Source organism: Monodelphis domestica, chromosome X, assembly GCF_027887165.1.
Source record: "Monodelphis domestica isolate mMonDom1 chromosome X, mMonDom1.pri, whole genome shotgun sequence".
In the NCBI taxonomy this organism is placed as follows: domain Eukaryota; kingdom Metazoa; phylum Chordata; class Mammalia; order Didelphimorphia; family Didelphidae; genus Monodelphis; species Monodelphis domestica.
In genome coordinates, this window is record NC_077235.1 from 74928412 (window position 1) to 74940588 (window position 12177).

At 36.7% G+C, this 12177-nt stretch overlaps 1 long non-coding RNA gene across 2 annotated transcripts in view; it reads left to right on the top strand.

Moving 5' to 3' along the window:
• LOC103098272 (uncharacterized) overlaps positions 1-12177 on the top strand; it is a 252515-nt gene that overhangs the window by 47457 nt on the left and 192881 nt on the right. For both annotated transcript variants that reach the window (XR_008914432.1, XR_008914433.1), the window contains exon 6: positions 8204-8404. This is a non-coding gene — a long non-coding RNA (uncharacterized LOC103098272). The remainder of the gene's footprint in view (positions 1-8203; positions 8405-12177) is intronic.

The following is a 12177-nucleotide window of genomic DNA, read 5'->3' on the forward strand; positions in this document are numbered from 1 at the left end:
CAGAATCCTGTTCTGGATAGGGTTGCAGACAGTATTCTTAGTGGCATAAACTATTGGCCAATTTTAATTTATAAAAAGAAATATTTTTATGACCTTTGTATGTGTTTGTGTGTGTATTCTTAGTGGTCCAAAATATTGGCCATTTCTATTTTTTTAAAGAAGAAAGTAAGTTTTTCATATGACATCAATAATTTCTTCCAGTTTGATATATATTATCTCTGTGGTGATATTAAAAAAAAACCCCAAATCTCAGATGATTCAACACACAGTCAAAAGAATGTTATGCAGCTACTGTCTTTTTTGACTGTCCAAAGAAACCTCAAAAAACCTAAAACGCCTGCATCCCCAAACAAGTCATGCTTTTCCTTTTTTTGAGGTCTATTGATTTTAGCATTCATGATAATGAATATAGTCTTTTGGGCCAAAAGAAGGAAGACTGTACTTATACCGATAAGGAGAATATTTATGTTTAGAAAATATTATATCAATAACATCTGCATTGTAATAGTAACTTAATAAATAAACCACTGAGGGAAAACCTTTTCTGATCAGAGGGCTGTGTAGAAATGAAACATTTTGGAAAGTCCTTAGAACACTGAATGTCCCACCTTCCAGGTACCATTCTAGGGGGAAAATTGGGAGTGACAGACAGTTTAGAATATAGAATTTCCTAGCTAGAAAGTGAGTCTCTCTTTGCAATTTGGAGTGGAGAGTGAAGCCAGAATGTTAGATATGGAAGTACACACAGATTCTAGATTATCTGAGCTTGAAGGAAATTTCTAATCCAGAATATGGAGTTAAATGAGGTCTTAGAACCTGTAGCGTCAGTGTTAGGAGGGTCTAGAACTGAGACAGTGGGAGATGTTCAGAGGCTGATTGTCAGAGCCAGGAGGATTTAAAAACGGAATGTCAGTGCTGGGAGTAGCCATGGAGAGGGGAATGAGGGAGGAAGGAGAACCTTTAGAATAAAGGATAGCAGAGCAAAGAGAATCCTTAGAAATGCGGGCCAGAAATAGAAGTTTCCTCAATATTTTGGTGTTTGATTGTGGAGAAGGCTGTGAGAAGATCAACCATCTGCTCTGGAGCATTTCCAGAATGGAAATGTTGACTTAGAAAAAACACAGAACTATTAGATAGTCAGAAAATCACTCTTTAATCAAGGAAAAGAGGTTCAGTGTGACAGTAAGGCCTCCACACAGAGGTGCGCACTACCAACCACACAGAGTCTGAGGATTGAACTCTGGATGCTCTGGACACACTGACCCCTGGGAGAACCAACCACACTAGATTGACAACTCCAAAGAACAAAAGAATTTGGGGAACCTCTATACCTTTTGGGGGGAAATGCAGGGGCAGGGAAAGATGATTGATTGACATTACTATGTTACAAAGAAAATGGGAGTGTTCAAACTATACTGACAGGATACAATCAAGCTTGGGGAAAGAATCCTAGCTAGAGGCTAGGGTGTAAGGGAAGGGATTGCTTACAATGTATACTATAAGGGTGGTCCCTGCCCTGGTGTGGGTCTTCTTGGGAAAGAGTCTCTGATACCATAGGCGAGACTACCTAAGACAAAGAGGGTCCATAGCATATGCTAAGAGCCACCTAACCAGAATTGTTATTTACCTTGGGGTCCATTATTCAGTCTGAAACTTCAGGGTGGATTCTCCCGGGAACAGGGAACAAGGACAAGCTTGGGGGTCTCCCACTTACAAACTTACTAACTTACTAAAACTTGGGGCTCATCAGATCTTACTAGGCTACAAGCTTGGGGTTTCTAGATTCCATGTTGACAGAAAATATCATGAAATGGAAGATTTTATTTTCATTGGTATAGTCATAGTGGTCCAAAATGTCACTCAATTTGAACGAAATTCCTTAAGTACAAAGAAGTATTTTTTTGTAATTCATATAATTCCTTTCTAATTTTTGCAATATGAATGGTGCTACCTAAAAAACCGAGCTGCTCCACCAAAAGGGTATGTTGATAGTACTGTTTATTGAATGGCTAGCCAAAAAAACCCAGAAAAGCAAAAAACCTTCACACTTAAATAAATGCAATTCAGGCAGTTCCCTTTGTAAAAACACTACTATTGGTATTACATTTATAAGTAGTTATTATATATGCATATCAAGGTATATAATTTATAAAGTGCCCGTTAGGCACATATACAAGCCATGCAATAAAGAATATTCCAAATGGACACAACTTACCTTTCAAAATCATTCTATCAGCAAGGCACATATGTAGTATAATAATATCTAAATAAATTAAAATTTAAAACAATCACCTTCTAGACTGCAACACGGTCTAACGTTTTAATAAACTATATGAGAAATGAAAGATCTTTAGATGTGTAATGTCAACATGGAAATCTAGAGATCCCCAGTTTATTTAGTTGGGAGGTAGAACCCCAGGCTTTGGCGCAGTAGGTAGCACATCAGTCTCACAAGCTGAAGGTCCCAAGTTCGATCCTCTGTAAGGAGGGCGTGATATACTGGGAGAGGCTTCTGGAGACAAAAGAGCTACTTGGTGGGTTTTACCTCCCCACCTGAAGTGGGTGTCTATTGTCTGGTGAAGCGGGACCTTCCCTCAGGGGGAAACCTCTCCTGTGACAAGGTCAAAACCTGGAGTTTCTACACCCCAACTAAATAAACTGGGGACTTCTAACAGTAAAAATAATCAGATACTTCCAGATGGCTTTCAAGGGAGAATGTTGTAAAGTCCATGAACTTCAAATAAAAATGATGTAAGTAGGCAGTCAAGCCATAGTGGCAGGAAAGTCAGAGTATTAGGTCAGGAAGGGCACCTAGAACTTTGAATGTCTGAGTTTGAAGGACATTTTTAGTCCAGAATCATGAGCTGGTTGAAGCCCTGGAAGTTGGTATGTCCATGTTGGGTGAGATTAGAACTGAGAGACTGGGAGACCTTCGGAGGCTGAGAATAAAAATTGTATAAAGCAGCAGCATTTGGTTTAGCTCAATCCTCAACTTCTAATTACCTTTTTAGGTATTATATTCAAAATAGCCTAGAATTAACCTTTCTGACTTTCCTTGCTAGGAGGCAAGTCCTTCTTTTTGAATGGCCAAGTTTTGAGTGGAAAGTGAAGCCAGAGTAGAATTTAAAGGGTCTAATCTGAAAGAAATTTCTAATCCAGAATCCAGAGCTGGATGATGCTTCAGAAGGAGGAATGTGACAATTGGTAGGGCCTAGAACAAAGAGAGTGGGAGATGGTCAGGGCTGAGAACTGAAATTTTAAGAACAGTGGTATTTTACGAGTCAGAATGTCAAGATGGGAATAATCATTGAGAAGATAATGTAAGTATTAGTAGAGCACTAAGAAGAGGGGATGTCAGATAGAAGAAAGCCCTTAGAACACAACAGATCAGATTTGGAAGTTTTTAAGAAAGTATAATATGTACTAGCTGAGAAGGGGATCTGAGGATATATAAATCATCTGCTTTGAAAGGAGGTCTAGAGTGAACATGCTTACAAATTGTAAGGATTTATATTTCTATATATTCTTACAGAGCCTAATATTGGCAAGTATTCAGTGATGTAAAAAACAAGAAGGTAGATCTTTTTTACCTTAATAATTCAAATTTATAATTTGTTAGTGATATTTTAAAAAACACAAGATTCTGTGAATGGTAACCCCAAATAAACAGGAAGAAAAGAAAACTCACACATACCAAAACAAATGCAATTCCATGCAGTCCTTTCTTTGGTAAAGACTGCTAGTAATGTTAATATTAATGCTAATGAAAATAAATTATTTTTGGCCGATGCTGAGGACTTATAAGAGGAATACATCTTTTGAAATCATTATATTAGTAATTACTTATTTATTGTAATAGTAATTTTATATTTTTTTAAACCTGGAAAAATTCATTATAGTTCATAGCAGTGATCTTAGCCTTAGAACCCGAACTGTCTGAGCTAAGAAGGACCTTAGAACACTGACTCTATGGACTTCATAATACCGTTCAAAGGGGAAAGTTGGAAGTGGCTGATAGTTCAGAAATAAAAATTTCTCAGTTCAGAGATGAGTCCTCCCTTCATGTCCCAGTTTGGTTTGGAAAGTGAAGCTGAAATATTAGATTGAACAAGACACATAGATCCTAGAATCTCTGAGCTTGAAGGAACTTTTGAATAAAAATCTGAAATTGAATGGGACTTGAAAAGCGAGAGAGTCAACTGTTGGAAGCAACTAGAATAGAGAGAGAAGTATTGACTAGGTAGGTAGTAAGTCTTACTTCTGAATATCCCAGTTTGGAGTGGAAAGTGAAGGAAGAATTCAGAACAGGGTGGGCACTTAGAACTTTGTATATCTGAGTGTGAAGGAAATTTCTGAGCTCGAAGGAAATTTTAATTCCATATTCCAAACCAGGTAAGACTGTAAAATATAGAATATCTGGGGGGAGGGGGAAGAATTAGATGATGTTCTGGGGCTGTGAATGGAAATCATCAGAATCAGGAAGATTTTAGTAGCCTGCAGGTCAGGCCTGACAGTCATGAGAAGAGAATTGAGAGGTAAGAGAGCCCTCAGATGAAAGGATACCAGAGGGAAGAGAGACTTCAGGACACCAAAGATTAGGACTTGATGTGTCCTAAAAACTACTGTATGCAGTGGGGCTCTGAAATCATAAATCATAAGAATTGGAAGGAACCTATAATGGAGAATATTACAGATGGCAACAATTGATTTAAGTATCTGCACTTAGTTGCCAAAGGTATAGTCCAGTCCTAGGTAATTTTATTTATTTAGAGTATTTTTCCATGGTTGCATGCTCCCCCCCACCCCTTGCCCTGCTCTTCCCTCCCACCTCCCGAAGATGACAAGCAGTTCCACTGGGTTATACACATATCATTGTTCAAAACCTATTTCCATGTTATTCATATTTGCAGTAGAGTGATCTTTTCACATTAAAACCTTAATCATATACATATTGATCTATGTGATCGAACATATTTTTCCTCTGCATTTCTGCTCCCACAGTTCTTTCTCTGGATGTGGATAGCTTCTTTCTCACAAATTCCTCTGGATTCCCCTGGGTCATTGCATTGCTACTTGTAGAAAAGTCCCTTGCATTGAATTTTGCCACAGTGTCTCTGTGTCTCTGTGTACAATCCTGGTTCTGCTCCTCTCACTCTGCATCACTTCCTGGAGGTCGTTCCAGCCCCCATGGAATTCCTCCACTTTATTAGTCCTTTGAGCACAACAGTATTCCATCACCAACATATATACCACAATGTGTTCAGCCATTCCCCAATTGAAGGGCATCCCCTCATTTTCCAATTTTTTGCCACCATAAAGAGTGCAGCTAGGAATATTCTTGTACAAGTATTTTCCCTATTATCTCTTTGGGGTACAATCCCAGCAGTGGTATGGCTGGGTTTGACACTAATCTAATGAACAAAAATAAAAATAAAACCTCATAGAATGTAGGAGGCTATGATCTGAGAGCCAAAAATATTAGGTCTTGTAGGTTCTTCAGGACACTGAATGTCTGTTCTTCCAGGTACCTTTCAAGGAAGAATGTTCAAAGCCATCTAGAGAGTTGCCCATACCAAATTTCCTAGTTTTGATTGGAACGTGAAGCCAGAGTATTAGAGTGGGGAGATGACATAGAATTTAGAATGTCTGAACTTGAAGGAAATTTTTAATCCATTTCTAATTCTAATCCTTTACTTCTCAAGATTTTTTTCAGCTGGATGAAGCTGCAGAAACAGGAATGATCAAATTAAGAGGGACTAGAGCAGAGGAAAGAGATGTTTATAAAGACAGAGGATACTCATAGGATTTGAGGAATCTCAGTGTTTAGCCTGGGAGTAGCCAAAGAAAACAGAAAAGATGATTTCAGAGAGCATTTTAAAAAAGATATATAAAATTAAAGTGAACTCTTAGAACAGAGAAGATCAGATTTAGTATCCCTCTTACCCTAGTTGAGAGTCTTCTGAGAGCATCAATTACTGCTCTGGCAGAAGACATCATAAATGGCAAGGATCAAAATTTTCATATACTTATTCTTAGTGGGCCATACTTTTGGCCCATTTTTAAAAAAGGAAGAATTTTTGGTATGAAACCAGTCAATTATTTCCATTTGTTTTACATGAGAGAGTTCTGAAGCTGACATAGAAAGCAAAACAAACATACAACCCCACCCCCAAACTTATATCCTCAACCAAAAGGCAAACGAGTATGATTAAAGTATTGACTGTTTTTTAGCCAGCTGGAAAAAAATCCCCAAACACAAGAATAGTGAAGCAAATTCAATTCCTTTTTTGATAACGACTACTATTGATATTTCTAAAATCATAAGAATATGGAGTCTTCTTGGCCATTAAACAAGGTCTTACATAAACAATATTTACAGTAAATATAACTTGTTTCAAAATCACTATGTCATCAAGACCTATACTCATTGTAATAATCATCCTGTCCAAAAAATAGAGAGAAAAACGTATAAATCCCAGGAGAGTATAGATTCCAAAGTGTCAGACCTGAAAAGGTCCTAATAAAAAAAAACTTGAAGAAAATTATTTATTGATCACAGGAGAGTATTTCTTTAGATGATGAAATTTTATACCTTAGAAGAATGAATATCTGGGATTCCAGGTACCATTGAAAGAGGAAAATTGGAGGTGGCTCAGAGCTTAGAATTTAGAAGTTCCTACATACACATTAAGTCCTGTCTTAATGTACCAGTTTGGAGTAGAAAGTGATGACAGAATTTTAGAACAGTGTGGACACTTAGAACCTAGTAAATGTGCCTGTGAAGGAAATTTCTGAGCTAGGAGGAAATTTCAAAACCTGATTCCAAAGCTTGATGAGACTGTAGAATATAGAATCTATGTGAGGAGGGAGAGACTAGTAGGGATGGGGGATGTTCTGAGTCTTGGAATGGAAATCATCAGAATCAGGAGATTTTTAGCACCCAGCAGGTGAGGCCTCGGTGTAGTCACAGAGAAGAGAATTGAGAGGTAAGAGAGTCCTTAGAAGAAGGGATATTAGAGGAAAGAGAGACCTCAGGACACCAAAGATCAGAGCTTGGTGTGTATTAGAAACTACCCTATATGATGGGGTTCTGATATAGAAGGAGCCTATAATGGAGAATACCACAGATGGGAATGATTTTTTAAATATATACCCTTAGTTGCCAAAGATATTGGCCAGTTCAAGGTAATTTTAAAAAAAATAAGAGGAAGGTAGGTTTTTTTGGTATGAGATCTTTGCTTTATTCCAATAAAATTTATGTTATGTATCAGTGATGCTTAAAAAAACAAAACAAAACTAAAACACCTCACATCTCCATGCACACTATTACAAGGATTTGTCTAGCCAAAAAATCTTCAAGGACCCACAAAACCCTATAGAGAAACCCCCGAGGTTCCCTGTAGGTCCTTCTTTGGTCAAAATTGGCATTGATATTACTATTAATAAAAATGAATGTTGAGTATTTTTAACCCTTACCTTCCATCTTAGAATCAATACAGTGTGTTGGTTCCAAAGCAGAAGAGTGGTAAGGGCTAGGCAATGGGGGTCAAGTGACTTACCCGGGTCATACAACTAGGAAGTGTCTGAGGCCAGATTTTAACCTAGGCCCTCTCATCTCTAGGCCTGACTCTCAATCCATTAAGCCACCCAGCTGCCCCCAATGTTGAGTATTTTGGGAGAAAAAACCAAGGTGTTACTTGCTGAGGTATTATAAAGGATTTAACTTGTGGTTCTAAATTGCTATATTGTTGAGACCCATGTGAAATGTAATAATAATAATCTGATAAAAAATAAAATTCCTCAAGAATAGGATTGTGTGGCTTTAAAACCAAAAATGTCATGTTTTGGAAGGTCCTTAATGAATATCTTGGCTTCTGTGTCTCTTTCAAGGTGGAATATGCCAAATAGCTGAGATTTTAGGATATAGAATGTCTCATCTAGGTGTTAAGTGCTATCTCTGAATGTAGGAATCTGGAATAATATAAATAATAAATAATAAAATCAGAATATTATATCAGGGAGTGTACTTAGAAGCTAGAATGTGTGTGAGCTTGAAGGAAATTTTGAAATCAAAATTGTAGATTGATTTTGGATTTCATCTACATGGATGAACCTGTAGAAGCTATAATGTCATTGTTGGGGAAAATTAGACCAGAAGGAGGGATGGGAAGATTTTCATGGGCAGAGTATGGAAATTTTTCAGAAACAGGTGGATTTGAGCCTTGGAGAAGAGAATGAGTGAAGGAGGAGAACCCTCAGAAGACAAAACAAGAAGAGCACAAAGAACACAAAAGGTTAGAATGTGGTATGTCCTCAAAAACCATGACATTTGACATCTTGGAGAGTCCGGAGAACAGAAGTCCTTTGTTCTGGAAGGGGCCTTTGAATGGACAATCTCAAAAGGGTAAGTGTTTATCTTCATATATATTCTTGATTGTTCTGAATATTGGTCAGTTCTAGGTAATTTAAAAATAAGAATGTAGATTTCTCATGTAAGATCAATCAGTTACTACATTTTAATTCATATGATGCATTAGAGATGGTTTCAGAAATAACTGACACACCTCACATCCTGAACCACAATACCAAAGGGGTATTGTTAAGTGTACAGTTTATTTTTTGGTTAGCCAGTAAAAAACTGACTATCCACACCCCGAAATTTGTACATTGAAACAAATACAATTCTTTGTAGATTCTTTTATGGTAATGAATGCTTTTTATAAGGCTAGTAATGATTATTAATGTACAGTAGTAGTATTGAGTAAAAAAAACCCACCGTTTAATGATTCAAGTACTTAGATGGGACTCCACTTGTATTGCCATAATAGTATATTTTTTAGACCCATGTGCATTTTGACACTAATCCTATGTACAAAAATGAAAATAAAACCTTATGGAATATAGGAGGATATGATCTGAGAACACAAAATATTAAGTCTTGTAGGGTCCTTGGAGCACTGAATGTCTACTCTTCCATATTTCTTTCAAGGAGCTATGTTCAAAGCAGTCTTGGGTTACCATGCTGAATTTCCTTGATAGGAATGTCCCAATATTGAGTGGAAAGTGAAGCCAGAGTATTAGAATGGGGAGAATTTAAAATGCCTAAACTTGAAGGAAATTTCTAGTCCATAATCCTACATTGGATGGAATGTTCAAATTGAGAAGGACAAGAAAAGAGAGAGGAGAAGATGTTCAGAGATTGAGAATGTACATTTTAAGTGGGATCTTAGGACTCAGAATGTTCAGCATGAGAATAGCCAAAGAAAAGAAAATCAAAGATTTCAGAGAGTATTTTATTCATTTTTAAAATTTTATTTAATTAGATGATTTAGAATAATTTTCCATGGTTACAAGACTCACGTTCCTTCCCTCCTATCCCCCCACCCCCTCCCATATCTGACGTGCAATTCCACTGAGTTTAACATGTGCCATCGATCAAGACCTGTTTCCTTATTATTAATATTTGCACTAGGGTTATCTTTTAAAGTCTACTTTCCCAGTCATAGCCCCATCGACCCATGTGATAAAGCAGTTGTTTTTCTTCTGTGTTTCTTTTCCTACAGTTTTTCCTCTGGATGTGGATAGTGTTCTTTCTCATATGTCAGAGAGCATTTTAAAAAAGGATATGAAATCAAGGCAAATTCTTAGAACAGAAGAGATTAGATCTAGTACCCTGGAAACTTCCACTTGCCCTAGCTAAGAGGCTTCTGAGAGCATCAGTTTATCTTCTCTCAGAGTATCCATTGAATACAAAACATCATAAATGGCAATCATTAAAATGTTCATATACCTTTTCTTAATGAGCCATAATATTGGCCAATTGTAGGTAAATTGAAAAAACATCCTTGTAGAATTTTTGGTATGAATATAGTCCTTTCTTTCAATTCAACATATATCTAATTGTTATGAAGCTTTAAAAAGACAGGCAGAAACTCATCCATAAACCAAACGAGTATGATGAAAGTATGGACAGTTTTTTGACTAACCAAGAACAAAACTCAACTAACACATGTTCAGTGAAAATAATGCAGTTCTATCCATTTCCTTTTCTGTTAAAGAATACTGTTGATATTACTATTATGACAATGAATATGGTGTCCTGGCACAAAACAAGGTCTTACCTAAAGAAGTTTTTTTTTTTTTACTGAAAGAAAGTAATTCAAAATCATTATATCAGTAAGATCTAGGTCCAATATGATAATGATGCTTTAAAAAAAAGAGTGGAAAATGCCACTTTTAAATCCTAGGAGGGTTCAACCTTAGAATACAAAGTGTCAGACCTGGAAAGGTCATAATAAAAAACTTAAAGAAAAACATTTCTTTATCATAGGAGAGTAGTTCTTTAGATCCTGAAATGTCATATCTTGGGAGGTCTTTAGAAGAATGAATGGGTTTCCAGGTAACAATTCAAAGAGGAAAGTTGGAGGTGGCCCAGAGTTTAGAATTTTAGATTTTCCAAGTAGTCAGTAATCTTACCTCTGAATGTCCCAGTTTGAGATGAAAAATGAAGAAAAAATTTTAGAACTGAGCAGGCAGAGATTAATATCTCCTAGTATGAAGGAAATGGCTGAGCTAGAGAGAAATTTCTAATCCAGACTACAGAGCTGGATGAGACTGCATTATCTAGAATATAGAATGTCTGTGTCAGGAGGGACTGGTAGAGACAGGGGGTTATTTTCTGGGGCTGAGAATGGAAATCGTCAGAATCGGGAGGATTTTAACAACTAACTGGTCAGGCCTGGGAGTAGTCAGGGTGAAGAGAATTGAGAGGTAAGAGAATCCTTAGAAGAAGGGATATGAAAGGGAAGAGATACCAAAGGTCAGAACTTGGAGGGTTCTGTGTGGTGGGACTCGGAGATCAGGAATCATAAACCCTGAAAGGAGTCTATAATGGAGAATACTGTCAATGGCAACAATATGTTTATATAGTCTTAGTTGCCAAATAAAAACAAGAGGAAGGTAGATATTTTTGTGTCAGATTATCATTTATTCCAATATGAATTAGGAATGCTTAAAAACATAAAAACAAAACATCACATCTTCATCATCATTAACAAAAGGTTTTGTCTAGCCAAAAATATCTCCAAGGAAACACAAAATTCTACAGAGAAGCCACTGAGATTCCCTGTAGTTCTGGTCAAAATTGGTATTGATTGACACATGTAAAACCCGGTGAAATTGAGCATTGGCTAGGGGAGGGGGTGGGAGGAAGGGAGGGAAAGAAACATGAATCATGTAACCATTTTTCTTAATCAATTAAATAAAATTGAAAAATAAATTTAATTTAATTTAATTTTAAAAATTGGTATTGATACTACTTTTAATGAAATTGAATGTAGAGTATTTTGGGAGAAAAAAATAAGGTGTTACTTACTGAGGTCTTATAAGAAACCTGACTTATGGTTCTCAGTCATTATATCAATATTAATAATATGGAAATAGGTATTGATCAAGGACACATGTAAAACCCAGTAGAATTGCTCATTGGCTATGAGAGGGGGGTGGGAGGAGGGGAGGGGAAAGGACATGAATCATGTAACCACGGGGAAATATTCTAAATTAATTAAATAAAATTTTTCAATTAAAAAAAAGGTAGAATGTGGGAAAGAGCTGAGAGTTTTGGATATAGAATGTCCCATCTAGGTGTCAAGGGTTGCCTCTTGATGTCGGAATCTGGAGTGGAAAATGAGATTAGACTATTTATCTACTAGTGCCCTACATAGAGGTCACTTAGAAGCTAGGATATATGAGCTTAAAAGAAATGTTACATCCAAAATCCTGAGGGGAATGAATCTGTGGAAGCTGGAATTTCACTGTTGGAAGAGATTAGATCATAGGGAGGAATGGGAAGATTTTCAAGGGCTGAGAATGATGAAAATTTTCAGAAGATGGAGGATTTGAGCACCTAGAATGTGAGACCTGAGAGTAGCCATTGAGAAGGGAATGAGTGATGTAGGAGAACTCTTAAAAGAAAGATGATCAAAACAAGAAGAGCACATAAAACAGAAAAGGTTAGAATGTGATGATGTCCTCAAAACCCATAATATTTGACAGTTTGTGAACCCTGAGAACAGAAATCCTATATTCTAGAAGGGACCTTTTAATGGACAGTCTCACCAAGAATAAGTGTTTATATTCGTGTATATTCTTGGTTATTCTGAATATTGGTTAGTCGTA